This window comes from Dipteris shenzhenensis, chromosome 15 (genome assembly GCF_047967505.1).
Source record: "Dipteris shenzhenensis isolate YYH24624 ecotype China chromosome 15, Dip_SZ_1.0, whole genome shotgun sequence".
In the NCBI taxonomy this organism is placed as follows: Eukaryota; Viridiplantae; Streptophyta; class Polypodiopsida; order Gleicheniales; family Dipteridaceae; genus Dipteris; species Dipteris shenzhenensis.
Window position 1 is genome coordinate 24,090,002 of NC_141610.1, and position 13,897 is coordinate 24,103,898.

The 13,897-nt window shown below is 48.8% G+C and overlaps 1 protein-coding gene across 1 annotated transcript in view; it reads left to right on the forward strand.

Annotated features, from left to right (window-relative positions):
* The window catches only part of LOC147893570 (uncharacterized), a 75,416-nt gene that overhangs the window by 40,007 nt on the left and 21,512 nt on the right, over nucleotides 1–13,897 (forward strand). The window lies entirely within an intron of this gene.

Consider the following 13,897-nt stretch of genomic DNA (forward strand, 5'->3'; position numbering starts at 1 on the left):
ACAAGATAAGGGAATAGACAGATGCATGGTCACTTTCTTGAGTTTGCACTCCTTGCTTCAGCTTGCAATGAAGAGCCTTTGTGCCATAAAGATGCTTTTGAAAACAAAGAGTGGATGGATGCAATGAGAGCTGAGTTACAATCCATTGCAAAAAATGACACATGGGAATTAGTAGATCTCCCTCTTGGCAAGCATGCCATTGGTACCCGGTGGGTCTACAAATTACAAAGGAAATCTGATGGTAGTATAGATTGACACAAAGCTCGTCTTGTTGCAAAAGGGTATGCCCAATAACAAGGCATTAACTTTGAGGAGACCTTTGCTCCCACATCTAGGATTACTACTATTAGATGTGTCATTGCCATCGCAGCCCATCACCATTGGCAAGTGCACCAACTTGACATCAAGACTGCTTTTCTTCATGGGGATGTGCTAGAAGAAGTTTATGTGACACAACCTCCTGGCTTTGAGGTTGTTAATTCTGAAAACAAGGTATGCCGGCTTAGAAAAGCCCTTTATGGTTTGAAGCAGGCACCCAGGGCATGGTATGCCAAAATTCATGCACACTTACTATCCCTTGGTTTTCAGAATAGCCCCACAGAGCTCACTCTTTATGTCCGTAGGAGTGGATCTGATTTTTTAGTGCTGATTTTATATGTGGATGATATGCTCATTAGGGGCCCAGATACTCAGCATATTGCAGCTTTCAAGGCTGATTTGCAGCAGGCTTTTGAAATGTCAGACATGGGACAGCTACACTATTATTTGGGCATTCAGTTTGCTCATGTTGAGGGGGGGTATCATGATGTCACAGTCCAAGTATATTGGACAGCTCCTTGATCGTTTTCAGTTCAAGGCTTGCAAGCCAATCTCTACTCTAGTGGACCCTGGCTTCAAATTTTCAGCTCATGATGGGAGCCCACCATGTGTTATCACTCTTTACCAGCAGGCTGTTGGATGTCTCATTTATTTATGTCACACCAGACCTGACTTACAGTATGCAATATCTCAGCTCAGCAGGTTCATGCACATGCCTAGTTCATAGCATTGGCAGGCAGTGAAGAGAGTCTTTAGATATCTCAGAGGCACTCAGGATTTAGTCCTCTTCTATGGTGATCAGGGTTCACTTATCATGCATGCTTACACGGATAGTGACTGGGCAGGTTGTTGTGGCACCAGAGTGTCACATACCGGCAATTGTATTTTACTTGGCAGTTCATGTATCTCTTGGCTCAACAAGAAGCAACCAACAGTTGCCACATCTAGCTGTGAGGCTGAGTACAGGGCAGCCTTCACTGCTACAGTAGACTGTGTCTGGCTTCGATAGTTACTTACAGACATTGGTATTCGCCAGACATCCTCCACTATGGTCTACACTGACAGCCAGAGTGCTTTGGCCAGTTCGCGTAATCTAGTATTTCATGCACGTACCAAGCACATTGAAGTTCACTATCATTATGTTCGAGAGCGGTTGTCAGCAGGAGACATAGAGTTGTCCTACCTTCCCACAAAGGACAACATAGCAGATATGTTTACAAAGGCACTTCCTCGTCCAAAGTTCGAAGTCTTTCGATAGTCTTTACACTTGGTTCCCTTTGTTACATGATCTGACATACCTTGTACATTCATAGGTGGCTATATCCTTTTGGATGAACATGTGCCACCATGACCAGAAAATACCAGGTATTCTGAGACGTTTCTAGAATACTTCAGCCCATACCATGGAGGGGGTTTTGTAGGCCATCTTCTCTTGGTTCTAGTAATGCCCTATGGGCCATGGTATGTGCCTTGTAGGCAAAGTTATAGGCACTTATAGTTTTAGTGCCTTTTATGCCACATAGGACATTTAGTCCTATGTGACACCTAGGACACTTAGTCCTAGGGTCTACCTTCAATGCTCAAAAAGTAGTGCTAGTTATATTACTTGAAAGCGAGAGTACAAGAAGGCCTTAAGGCCAGCGGGCTGTAATCACAAAACGGATTCAGCCCGAGAGGTCAAAATGCTAAATACAAGCCTCTTAGGGCATAATCATTGGAGAGTGGACAAACAGCCACAGTGGAGGGGCGTAATGCCATTGAAGACTCTGAGTGGAGTGCTGGAAGAATAACTCCCGGTGATCCCATTCGTGAAGGAAACGTCGTCTCTTTTCCTTCCCTGCCCGGAACTCTCCCTGGATCTGATCCCACTGACCCTTGAGCGTGTGAATAATCGTGCTCCAGATATCTGCTAGGGTCTGGGTAGTAGAAGTAGTCTGAGCTCCTACAGTCTGCGCGCATCTGGAAGTCCAGATATGCCAGCCTGCGACGCTCCCTATGAACTCCCAAACTGGGTGTCGAGGCCTCGCTCCTGCATCTGTCTCTGTCAGATGCCATGGGAAGCTGTCCATGTAAGCCCAAGTGGCCTGCGTGATGAAAAAGACGGGATCCTGTCTAGAGAACTCATAGGCCAAGTGATGCCCCGGCTCAGTGTTGCACCAACAAACGGCTCCCCAAGTGATCGGTCCTAGCTCGGGTGTAGCACTAGCTAAGAGCCCCATGATTCCCTTCCAAACCGTCTGCGCATGCGAGCAGCTCCAAAGGCAATGCTTCAGGGACTCCTTCTCCTGAAAACACATCTGGCAATGCCCCTCCGGCCCCATCTGTCTCAGCTAGCTGCCAACTGGAAGCCCCTTGTGTGCCACCATCCAAAGGAAGTAGGAGATCTTCCTCGGACGCCAGCAAGCCCAAAGAGTCTTCCAGAAAGTGCGAAGAAAGACCAAGGATATCCCCTGGGCATACCATCTATGTGCCTGTGTGGGTAGCCCACGCTGGAGAGCCCCAAGAGCATGCCGACCCGTGCGTGCATGTAAGAAAAGAAGGGGGTAGGGTTCTCTGAGGTCTCCGATGGTGGCCAACGCCACTCCCCTGGGTCCCACTCCACCTCTGACAAGGAGCGGCCCTCCGATATCCAGAGTCTCCAATCCTGGTCCTGCATAATCAGGGGGTCTATATGCCACGTCTTCCCTTGCAGCCCTACAATGCGAAGGCGCTGCTAGGGAAGCTGGGGGTCGATCACGGCCTCTTTGCTCTGTAGGCGGCTGTCATTAGTGATGGAGAAGAAGTGTACCGAAGAGTCCAAGAAGAGGCCGGCCACCACCAAAGGAATGCCTCGTGGAGTGAACTGTCCAAGCCACCTCTCATCTCCTGGGAAGAGCTGTCTGGTGTCTGCGGGGATCCTCCAACCTGCAGGGATGGCAGCATCAATCTCCGCTCGTCGAGCCTGGATCCCAGGTGCCGTACCTACTCCTGCTGCCAGCTCGCCTGGGCTCAGCTGACTGTAGACGTCCCTCCAAACCCGAAACGAGCGCGCGGGCCCACGCTCCTAGGCCCACGCTCCTAGAGCGCCCAAGGGATATGGGATCTCTCTCCAAGCTGACGACCTGTATCATCTGTCACCTGGCTGCTCCAGATCAGGGGCTGTCTGTCTGTCTCCTCTCGGCAGCTAGGGGGGACCTGGGAAAGGCTGTGTCGCAACTTCCTCCAGACCGAAATGAGGCTACGGAGGAAGGGGGAACGGGGCTGAGTCAAAGGTGTTGAAGTGAAGATCCATAGGATAGAAGGCTGCCAAACACCCCCTAACTGGGGGCTACGCCCACTGAGACCATGCTGTAGCAAGAGCTTCCACGTCTGTTCTCCTGGGGTCAGGCCGCGGATGACTAGCTTGCCAAGAAGTGCCTGACTCTGAAGCTCTGGATCTATGATGCCGAGGCCGCCCTCTGCCTGGGGGAGAATGACCGTCTGCCAGGCGACCCTAGCTCTGGTGGTGCTGGAACCGTTTGAGCCAGACCATAGGAAGTTCCGCACCAGTCTCCTCAGCTGGGCTACACAAGACCTCGAGAAACACCAGCAAGAGGCTACATACCAAGCAGTGGCAAGAAGGACCTGGTTGACCACAAGGGCCCTGCCTGCCAAGGAAAGCCGAGCCGTGCTCCAGAAAGCAAGCTTCCGTCGTATGGAGGCTAGGACCGGCAAGAACTGCTGAGTCGGTGTGATGTCCAGGCCTACCTGGAATCCCAGGTAATGTGTCGTCTGTCCTCTGGGGATCCAGTGAAACCCCAGGAAAATACCCCACTGTGAGCTGGCTCCCGGGTCCGTAAGAAAACCAACTGACTTATGCCAGTTGATTTTCGCTCCAGCCGCAAGACAAAACATCTCTAGGGACAGTCTCACTCGCTCCAGTGACTCGACATCATCCTGCACATATAGGGCTGTGTCCTCTGCATACTCGGAGTCCAGTAGCTCGGCATTCTCTCGAATAGGGAGATGCATCCCGCGAAGACCAGTGGTGCGAGCTCGAAGGAAGTGTGTCATGGCCTCCGCAAAAAATAGGAAGAGGTAAGGTGCTAATGGACAGCCCTGACGCACCGAGCGCTCGAGTGTGAATCTCTCCCCCATCCTGCCGCTAATGATAACCCGACTGGAGGCCGATCTGTAAAGGCTAGCAATACCTCTAATCCACTCGTCCGGAAAACCGAACCGAGCGAGTGTACCTTCCAAGAAAGACCAGTCTACCCTGTCGTATGCCTTCTCAAAGTCGAGAAGGAGTACGGCAAGGTGCTGGCCACTGTGCTGGGCTCATTCCGTCGCCTCTGAGAAAGTGAAGATGTTGTCCAAGATGCTGCGATCTTGGACAAAACCAGTCTGGGTGTCATGAATCAGGTCGTGTAGCAGGGGGCGGATGCGACTGTTGATCGTCTTGGCGAGGATTTTGTAGGCGGTCGGGAGGAGGGTGATTGGGCGCCACTGTCTGATCTCCTGGCGGTCCCCCCCTTTGGGGATGAGGCAAATCAGGCCTGTCGCAAGGCTCTTTGGCATCTACCCGCTGGAGAAGATGTGCTGGAAGGCTGCGAGCAAGGGCCGGGTGGTCTGCTCCCAAAAGGTGGTGAAGAAAGCTCTAGAGAGGCCATCCTCACCTGGGCATTTCTGCCCATCAATAGCACTCACCGAATCCTGCATCTCCGCAACAGTGAAAGGTGCGAGAAGGGTATCGCTCATGCTGGGCTGCACGAGTCTCGGTGTAGATCTCCACACCTCCTCCCTGCAAATGAGACCACGAGGGCTTGGGGGCTCCTGCTGGAATAAGGATCTGTAGTAGTCTGTCGCCAAGTCCCGGACCTCATCTGGATCTGTCCTGACACTACCATCCTGCGCCCTAAGAGAACGGAGCTGTTCCCCTGCTGACCTCTGTCCATGAGTCCTGAAGAACTCCCTGCACATCCTGTTGCCTTTCCTAGCCCAGAAGGACTTGGAAGCATGAAATGAAAACTCTGAGTGACGCTGGGTGATCTCCTCTAGCATGGCCCAGGCCCGAACCTCCTGCTGTCTGAGCTCCTCAGAGCTTGGAGAAGACTGCTGCATCCTCTGAATCGAGGCGAGGTCACGTCTGAGACCCCTCTCCCGCGCCCAACACCGCTATCTGACCTGAATCGCCTCCTGCTGGCAAATGCGGCTAGACTCAGCAAGTGCCTGAGCTACCTGTGCTGCCATATCCCTGGTAGGGTCCCACTCCTGCTCCCATAGGTCCACTATCCTGCTGTGAACCGCTGCTCTGGTGTAGATGGAATCTGGGATCCGGCATGAACGTGGAGGTGAGGATTGAGAGGCCGAGTCCAGGACTAGGATGACTGGGGCATGGTCTGAAAGTGTCGTCCCCGGAAGCACTCCTGACTCTCCTCCTCTGCCAAGCGCCCAATCACTGACATAGAAACGGTCCAGTCGCTCCAAGAGTCTGCCTCCCTCCCTCCTGTAACCCCAAGAGAAGTCCAGACTCCCAGGCCATCTGCGAAAGGAAGGCTCCCTCCAACTGTCTCGACCTCCCACTGCAAAGAGGAAGGAGTCCTAATCTGCCTGCTCTGCCTGAGCTATACCGGAAACGTTTGGTGCTGTGGCGCCAACGCAGACGAACATCTCCCTCCTGCCACTGCTGCTGAAGAAGCTCCGCTGCTCTGCTACCAATCCAGCTGCTCCTGGGTCTGGTCTCGTATCGTCTCCCAAACATTTTCATTCGTCCATTGCTCATTCCCTTCACTGGAGATAGTGAAGGAATAGCTAGGACCATCGTGCGGAGCCAGGATGGACACCTTACCCTCCGCTCCCTTGCGGAGGAAGAAGATGCTGATGTCTAGGCATGCAGGAAAGGAGCCAATACCCGCTGCATCCAAGTAGTCCCAAGGACCTGCTCGGTAAAACTCCAATGGAAGAGCTCTAGGAGCAGCCCTTGGGCTTGGGGACGAAGATGGGGAGTCTGAACCGGAGGGAGGGGTGCTGGCCACCTGTGGGGAAGGGCCTATCCCCGCCGTCGGGCTCGAAGGGATAGACGAGGGTGAGGTCTGTGCAGGCTTCGGGGCTGAAGGTGGCGCAGGTGGGGGGCGGGATTCCTTCTGGATCATGCTCGAGGAAGAGGGTGGAGCTGGAACCACTGGTGCGGGGGGGATCCTGGAGGGGGGGGTGGGGGTCGGAGAATCGAGGAGGAGGGGGGAGGTGGGGGAGGGCGGGGTGAGGGATGAGGGGGAGGCTGGTTGACCTTCTCCTTTCCCTTCTCCTTCCCCTTACTGGGCTGCTGATGAGTAGGGATCATCTGAGGGGGCTCTTGTTGTGGCTGGGAAGGTTTTTTGGGGCCTGCCTTGTTGCCCTTCCGTTTTCGTTTGACTTCCGTCGAGCCTTCCCTTTCGGGAGGGGATGTCGCCGATTGGAGCGGAGTATCCTGAGCTGCCTGAACGGGGGTCTTCTGAGATTCTGTACCCGTGAAGCGAGGACATGAGCGTGCCTGGTGCCCGAAGCCATGGCATCTCAGACACTGGTTGGGGCGACCAGTGACCAGAATGCGGTGCGTCACCACACCTGTGTCTGTCTCTATCTCGAACTCCAAAGGGATGCTCTGTGGGTCAAGGACTGCCACTTTGACACGTGGCACCCCTTGGGCTGCCGCCGCATCAACGTAAGTGTCCTGCATAGGCCAACCAAAGTGCGCCCCTAGGTCCTTGATGATCGGGCGAAGCTCGGTTGCAAGACCTGGGAAGATAAGGGTGACTGGGTGTCGAGGAATGCGAAAGCGGGAATCGAAGTCCGTACACTGAATCCCCTGTACCAAGGAACCATGAGGATGATCTTCCCACCCACAGAAGTAGGGGATCGCCTGACTATGTCGCTCGCAGCCTGTGCTGAGGAGAGCTTAAGCCAGAAAATGCCACGTCCCATGAGTGCAACCTCCTCAATGTGACTGTCCTCGAGGTAGAGGGTGGACTGCAACCAGTCCCTGATGTCTACTCGTGAAGGCGAGTAGCCAATGACCCTCCCATAAACTGATGTCTGGGAGAAGTCTGTGGCGGCCTGCTTCACCAGGGAGACCTGGTGCTCTGTCAATGTAACGCGATAGGTTGGTGGAGGGGGGGGTCCGTCTGGGCCACCGGTTCCGGGCACGTAGCCGCCATATCGCTTGACTAACTGCGAACTCCCGAGGCGGGTGAAGAAGGGACTAAGGGTGGAGGAAGGTGGGCGGGGACTAAGAGGCGGAAGGTGTGAAAAAAAAAAAAAAGGGGTGGTCGAGGCGGGAAGGTGAGGTGAGGTGAGGTGAGCGGAGTGGTGTGAGGCGAGGTGAGTGTTGTGGAGCGGGGTACGGTGAGAGGAGCGGTGAACGGAGCGGGCGGAGTGGAGCGGAGGGAAGGGGCGAGGTGAGCGGAGCGGAGGGGGAGGCGGGTGGGCGGAGGGGGAGGCGGGTGGGTCGAGGCGGGTGGGCGGAGTGGGGCGGGTGGGTCGAGGCGGGTGGGCGGAGTGGAGCGGGGGGGTGGGTCGAGGTGGGTGGGCGGAGTGGAGCGGGGAGGTGAGCGGAGTGGAGGGGGAGGCGGGTGGGCGGAGTGGAGCGGGGGGTAGCGACGGCGGAGGAGCCGAGGTTGAGAGAGGGGGAGAGTGGCGGAGAGGGGGAGCGTAGCGGAGAGGGGGATGGCTGTCTGCGCGGCAGCAGCCGACGGAGGGAGAGAGAGGGCCCGCACAGATAGCGAGGGGGGGGTAGACGGGGAGTGAAGGGGTAGGGAGCTCGCAGGAGCGTTCTCAGGATTTTCAAACTTCCCTTATTAGTCTAGGGGGGGGGGTCTACCTTCAAGTACTATGTACTTCTCTTTTCATCTAATCTAGTTGACGTGACGGCTGATATCCATCTACTCTTGAATCTTGTGTTTGCTCTCTCGTTTATTGATCCTACACGCATCCAACCACAACATGTTAGGCAAATGTTTGCCTTTCAACATGCACCCGGCCATTTCCATCACTGGCCTATTTTTTTGCTCAGCCACGGGATCTTGTTGAGGAGTATAAGGCACCGTGCATCCATGATGTATGCCACGTGAAGCCAAAAAAACAGCAAACTCGTTTGACATGAATTCACCCCCCGTCTGTATTAAGACGAGCAATGTGCAGCCCACTCTCATTCTCAGCCAAGCCAATAAAGTGCTTGAAGCATATGAAGAAACTTGAGATTTGGATTTCAAGGCGAAAATCTAAGTGTACCTGGTGAAGTCCCCAAGAGCCGCAACCCTCATGGTCCACAAACATCACTATGAACTAGAAAAAGCTTGCGTGAATCAAGCTCTGGTGGAGCCACGTGTCACGCTATTCTAGTCGAGCCACGTGTCGATTCTTTAATAAAGACGCTTTATAAAGGCCCTTTGCTTTTTTGCCTGCCTAATAATATACCGAGTCTTCAGCTCCAAGGTGCTCCAGCTCTTCAATTCTTTATTTAGTTTGTCATCTTCAGCTCCAAGCGTTGTGCTACAGGTGCGTGTATTCTTTCTCCCTGCTACTCTCTTGTTATTCTTCATCTTCTTCACGTTGCCCATTTTTAGGCCCATAGCTTGTGAATTGCGATAGCCAGAGCTCGTAGTATTTGCCATAGCCACAGCTCAGAGCTTCTTCCCCTTCTCCACTATGGAAGCTATGCTGGGCAAATGCCCTCGCCCCCTGCAACGCATTGCCTGTAGATTGTAGTTCATTCCCAGCGACCCCTTTGATTCGAGCGACAAACCCAAGCCCCCCCATCGTGCTTTCGAGACGCTCCGCCAAGTGATTGGTTTCAATCTTGTCAATAAGAGCTCGGATTCTGTCGAGAGCCCACGGTCTGTGTTGGACCCGAGGGCTTTGTTTGGAATTATTACGGATAGCATAGCAAGAGAAGCAAGCGAGGTCTTTCATCGAAGCTTCTTAGTCTTGGATTGTTTGATTACAGAGGTGATTGCGCCTTCTGCTCTATTGAATGCAGATATCTGCAGATTGTCATGTTACAACAAAGAGAGAAGTTGTAATTGAGGAGTCCGTCCCTTCTGGTCTGATGAGTGCACGGATGTAGTTCTCTTGAAATTCTTGCACGCCAGGGACTTCAAGGTGAACGACGTCTTTAACATGCACAAGAGGAGAGGGGCTTGGAGGAAGGATTTTGTTGTGACAAGCTCCAAGTATCGGCTTTCTTGCTCTTCGCAGACCTTCAACCGAGCTTCTTGTTCGTATTTCCAAGGTGGCCAAGGCCCTGCGTTGCTCCTGAAGAATCGGCGCTTCCTCGCTCTCCTTTTTCGTGTCCCTCCACATCGTTCTGGATCATCCTTCTTGGCTTAGCCGTGCTTTGCTACTGAGGAATCGACACTTCCGTTCTTGCTCTGCGTTGGATCGTTCTGGAGCATGAATAGCACATTTTTCTGCCTATATTGCGGAGTTGTATGGTGGCGGATCTTTGGAGCTGCTATGCTATCAAAGAATCGGAGGCGCTTTAATTCTGTTTTCCTTCTCAATCGTTCCGGATCATCATTCTTTGCATGGATGCAGCTGAGTATTGCCTTGCCTTTTGCAATTTTCCATAGAGGAACCTTGTACAACTGGACAATGTTCGGGTGTTTCACCAATTTCATTGTAGAGATTTCCCGTTTGATCTGAGAACAGAAACACCCATACATCAGAAGAATCTGCCAGTTGCACGAATCGTATATCGCCCTGCTACGCGCCACCTTTCTCGAAGCACGAATTTTCGTGCAGCTTCCAAGATTGCACAGGTTAAGTGTATCGCTCGAGTTTTCTGCAGAGCTTTTTGGTATGGTTTATTGTGTGACCTCACCTTTATCGAAGATTTTCAGCTGCTGTGGGTCTCATAGCTCTCATCTGCTTGAGGCGGCCTCCCTGAAAGGAAACGGATTTTGCATCTTTCAGGTTGTCTAGTATGCTCTCCTTAGATGGGTTGAAACGGGGATCCAAAGCGCTTGTAGGTTTGTTCAGCTGAACATTTCAAGTGAGCAGATTCCATCCAAAAGAACAAAAACAAAAACAGGGAGATGTCCCATTTTGTTCACTAAGAGGCATGCTCAGTGGGAGATTGATAACTACATCGCTTTGCGAGCTCCCGCATATCATTCAGCACCTCTCTCTGACCAAGCTTTCCATTATAGTAGGCTTTCCATTCCAATATTTAATCGTTAAAATCCTTACGAAGATCTCAATTGCTTTGGCATTTAACTTGTCAGGTTCAGCTTTCGGATTGAAACATTATTTAGACAAGAAGATTTCTTAGCAATTTTGGTACGTATTATAAATCCGTAACATTTCTAGATATTTACATTGCTGGTATTGCGACTGATTGATAAACATTATTCCATACACGGACGTTCATTAAACAATACATTCACTATTTCCAACAATCTTCTTTATCAAAACAAAAAAATATTTAAAGAAAGATACAGATGCAATATGCAAAATACATTATGCAATTTACAAAATACAGAATGCAAGAACCCAAGGAATGGCACATTCCACATTATGCAATTTGCAAAATATAGGATACAAGATTCCAAGGAACGGTACATTCCTTGCTCTTATAATTTTTGGAGAGAAATTGTGTCAACTCTTCCCCCACATGAACGTGTAGTTACACGAACATGTGGTTATATGTATTATGAAATTTGTGCCAAGATGATCATGCTTTCACATGATCATATGGTTATATACAGTGCGAACTTTCTATTGATATCAATGTGTGGTTATATGCAAGATTTGAACAATGCTACGTAATTATATATAACAATAAAATGAAGATTTATCATGCATTTTCAAGTGTGTTTTGTTTGTTGTATACTTTCGTGATATATCTTTACATTTGCAATGTAGAGTGAAGACGTGACTTATCATGAATTGACATGCCTTGTCATTTGCTCCAATATCACGTGGATTATAAGCAATTGATACGAGCATCCACTTGTCATTTACTTCCTCTACATAACAGCTGCCTGCCTGGACCTAGTTTCTTTCCACGTACCAATCGACGATACTCGCGTAGCGTCTCTGGTTCACTCAGAAGATTGTTTTTGGCTGCGAATCTGAGCTGACGGTGTAAAACCTTACACTCATCATCGTACCAGCTATTACAAGGTGTAGTCTCGGGTGGTGGTGGGCGGGTGTGAGGGAAAGCGTGAAGCACAGCCTCGTGTAGTGAGCGGGTGATCAGGGCAACACGATCCTCTAATAGGGGTATGAAGTCAATATAAGCGAGAAATATGTACAGACGGCCCGAGTAAATAGGTGAGTGATCGCGGTGAGAGAGAGAGAGAGAGAGAGAGAGAGAGAGAGAGAGAGAGAGATTTTATTCCTCTTTTTTGGTCTCTTTTATTTTTTGATTTGTTTGTTTATTTTTGCTTAGTCACCTTCTTTCTTCCTCCTTTATTTCTTGCCTTTTGTTTAATTGATGTAAGCACTAGGTTTGCCCAAGAGACTCCGTGGGTCTTTAGAATCCGAGTATAGCTTCTTATGCTTGGGCATTGATGACAACATAAGTATGGCTTTGCTTGCTAGGTATGTCTTCCTTTTGTTTTACAATTTTTTTTTGTTAGCTCATTTTTCTTCTTTTTTGTTCTCTTTTATTTTCATTTAGAATTTTGGACTCTAGAACAAAACAAAATCTGAATTTGTACGATTGGATATATTCTAGTCTTACAAAGGTGTATACATACATATATACTTATATGTATGTATGTTGTGTGTATGCTTGTGTGTGTGTGTGTGTGTGTGTGTGTGTGTGTAGACACAGCCTTTTTCTCCACCATTTCATTACAAAGTCCCTCTACGACAACAGCTTTTCCTATGGCGAGTTCTTCTTGGCATTTTTCCGTCCGGACAGTTACTCGCACACAGACATATAGCTTCAGCTGTTTGTCACCGATGTCAGCACTCTACTGAATCAGTGTTTCATATCTTTTGGTCCTGTCCAAACACTTCTGATCTCATTGCTCTTATCAGACAGAGGCTTCGACAGCGATTTCCTACTGTTACTTTTGGCAGATTTTTCTGGTTGTTTGGCTTTCATCCAGAGAGACAGGGTTTTGATTTATTTTTTGTATGGGTGCGCTATTGGACACTATGGACTTTATGGATGGATAGAAATCATAGAGCCTTTGGTGATCCACTTTTTTCATCTTTTCTTTTTTTCAAACGATCTCTGCAACAATCTTTTTATGATTGTCTTCAGACTCGTTTGATTGATCAGGATGTATATACAGCTTATACTGAGATCTTCAGTTGAGTAGTAGTTACTTCGTCTTTTTGAAGTAACTATGAATGTAATTTTTCTACATCAATAAAAGATTTCTTCTCACAAAAAAAAAGTGTGTGTGTAGACACACACACACACACACACACACACACACACACACACACACACACACATATATATGCATGTAGTTATTTATGTCTGTATGTATACATACACATACATACATACATACATATGTGTGTATGTATGTGCCGAGGATGTGTGTATGTATGTATGTATGTGTCGAGGATGTTGTATTGGCATTGTGCTATATTCTTGGTAACCTTCCATAGATTTAGTTATGAATTGAGTTCATGGAATGATCGATCTCTTTTGAGACTTGTTCGATTGTTATTCATGAACTAATTATGTGAAGAGGTTCATTGATGACTTGTATGTCCTAGACCTTCCTAAGGTTTAATATCCAAAGATCCAAATTCTTTTGGTGAAGGATTTTATCCTTGAATTGATTCAATAGAAACATTTTTGAGTACCTTGATTATAATAAGAATGTCTCACATAAACTTAGGCATATTTGATAGGGCTAAATATGAAGTTACTACTTCTCAACGTAGTTCCAAACATACTCATATGTTTCACGAGACAAGGGTTTGTAAATATTTGTTTGGGGTTAAGGTGGAGGGGATTGATCTAAACCTTCACTTTTTGGTCTTTTTCTGATTTTGTTGCTTCTTATCACTGCACCCATGTCGCCTTGTGTGCACTTGGGCGTTTAAAGTTTAGTATTCATTTCAAATTTAGGACTCAATAACTTCTTTAGGGTGTAGGCTACAGCCTTAGACTATAGCCTATAAGCAATATAGAATCATGAATCATGAATGTAGATCATGAATCACGAGTTCTAACTTTTATACCATCAGTAACTCAAAGTTGGTATTTGAATATGCTCTATGTGCTTTTGTTTTTTTGGGGAAGGCTAGCGAGGGGTTTAGGGTTTCTTCAAGTATGCATTTTAATATACCAGTTATTTGCAATGTTTGCTTCTTCTAAACGTTGGGTTGGAACTATGCGAGATCCCAATCCTGTTGGACCTTGGTTCTCTCATTTTGTGTTAATAAGAGTGCTTTTATCTCTTAGTTTAGTAATTTCAATCATTGGAATTTCAACTTTGATTATGTTTAAGATTCTTGGGTTGGTGTTTGCATTTGTATTTCTTTTGTTTTAATAAACAACTTCAATACTCTCTCTTTCTCTCTCTCTATGTGTGTGTGTGTGTGTGTGTGTTGCATTTCTTCTTCTTCCTTTTTGTTGTTGTAGTTGTTGTTGGGTTGGATTTTATAACTT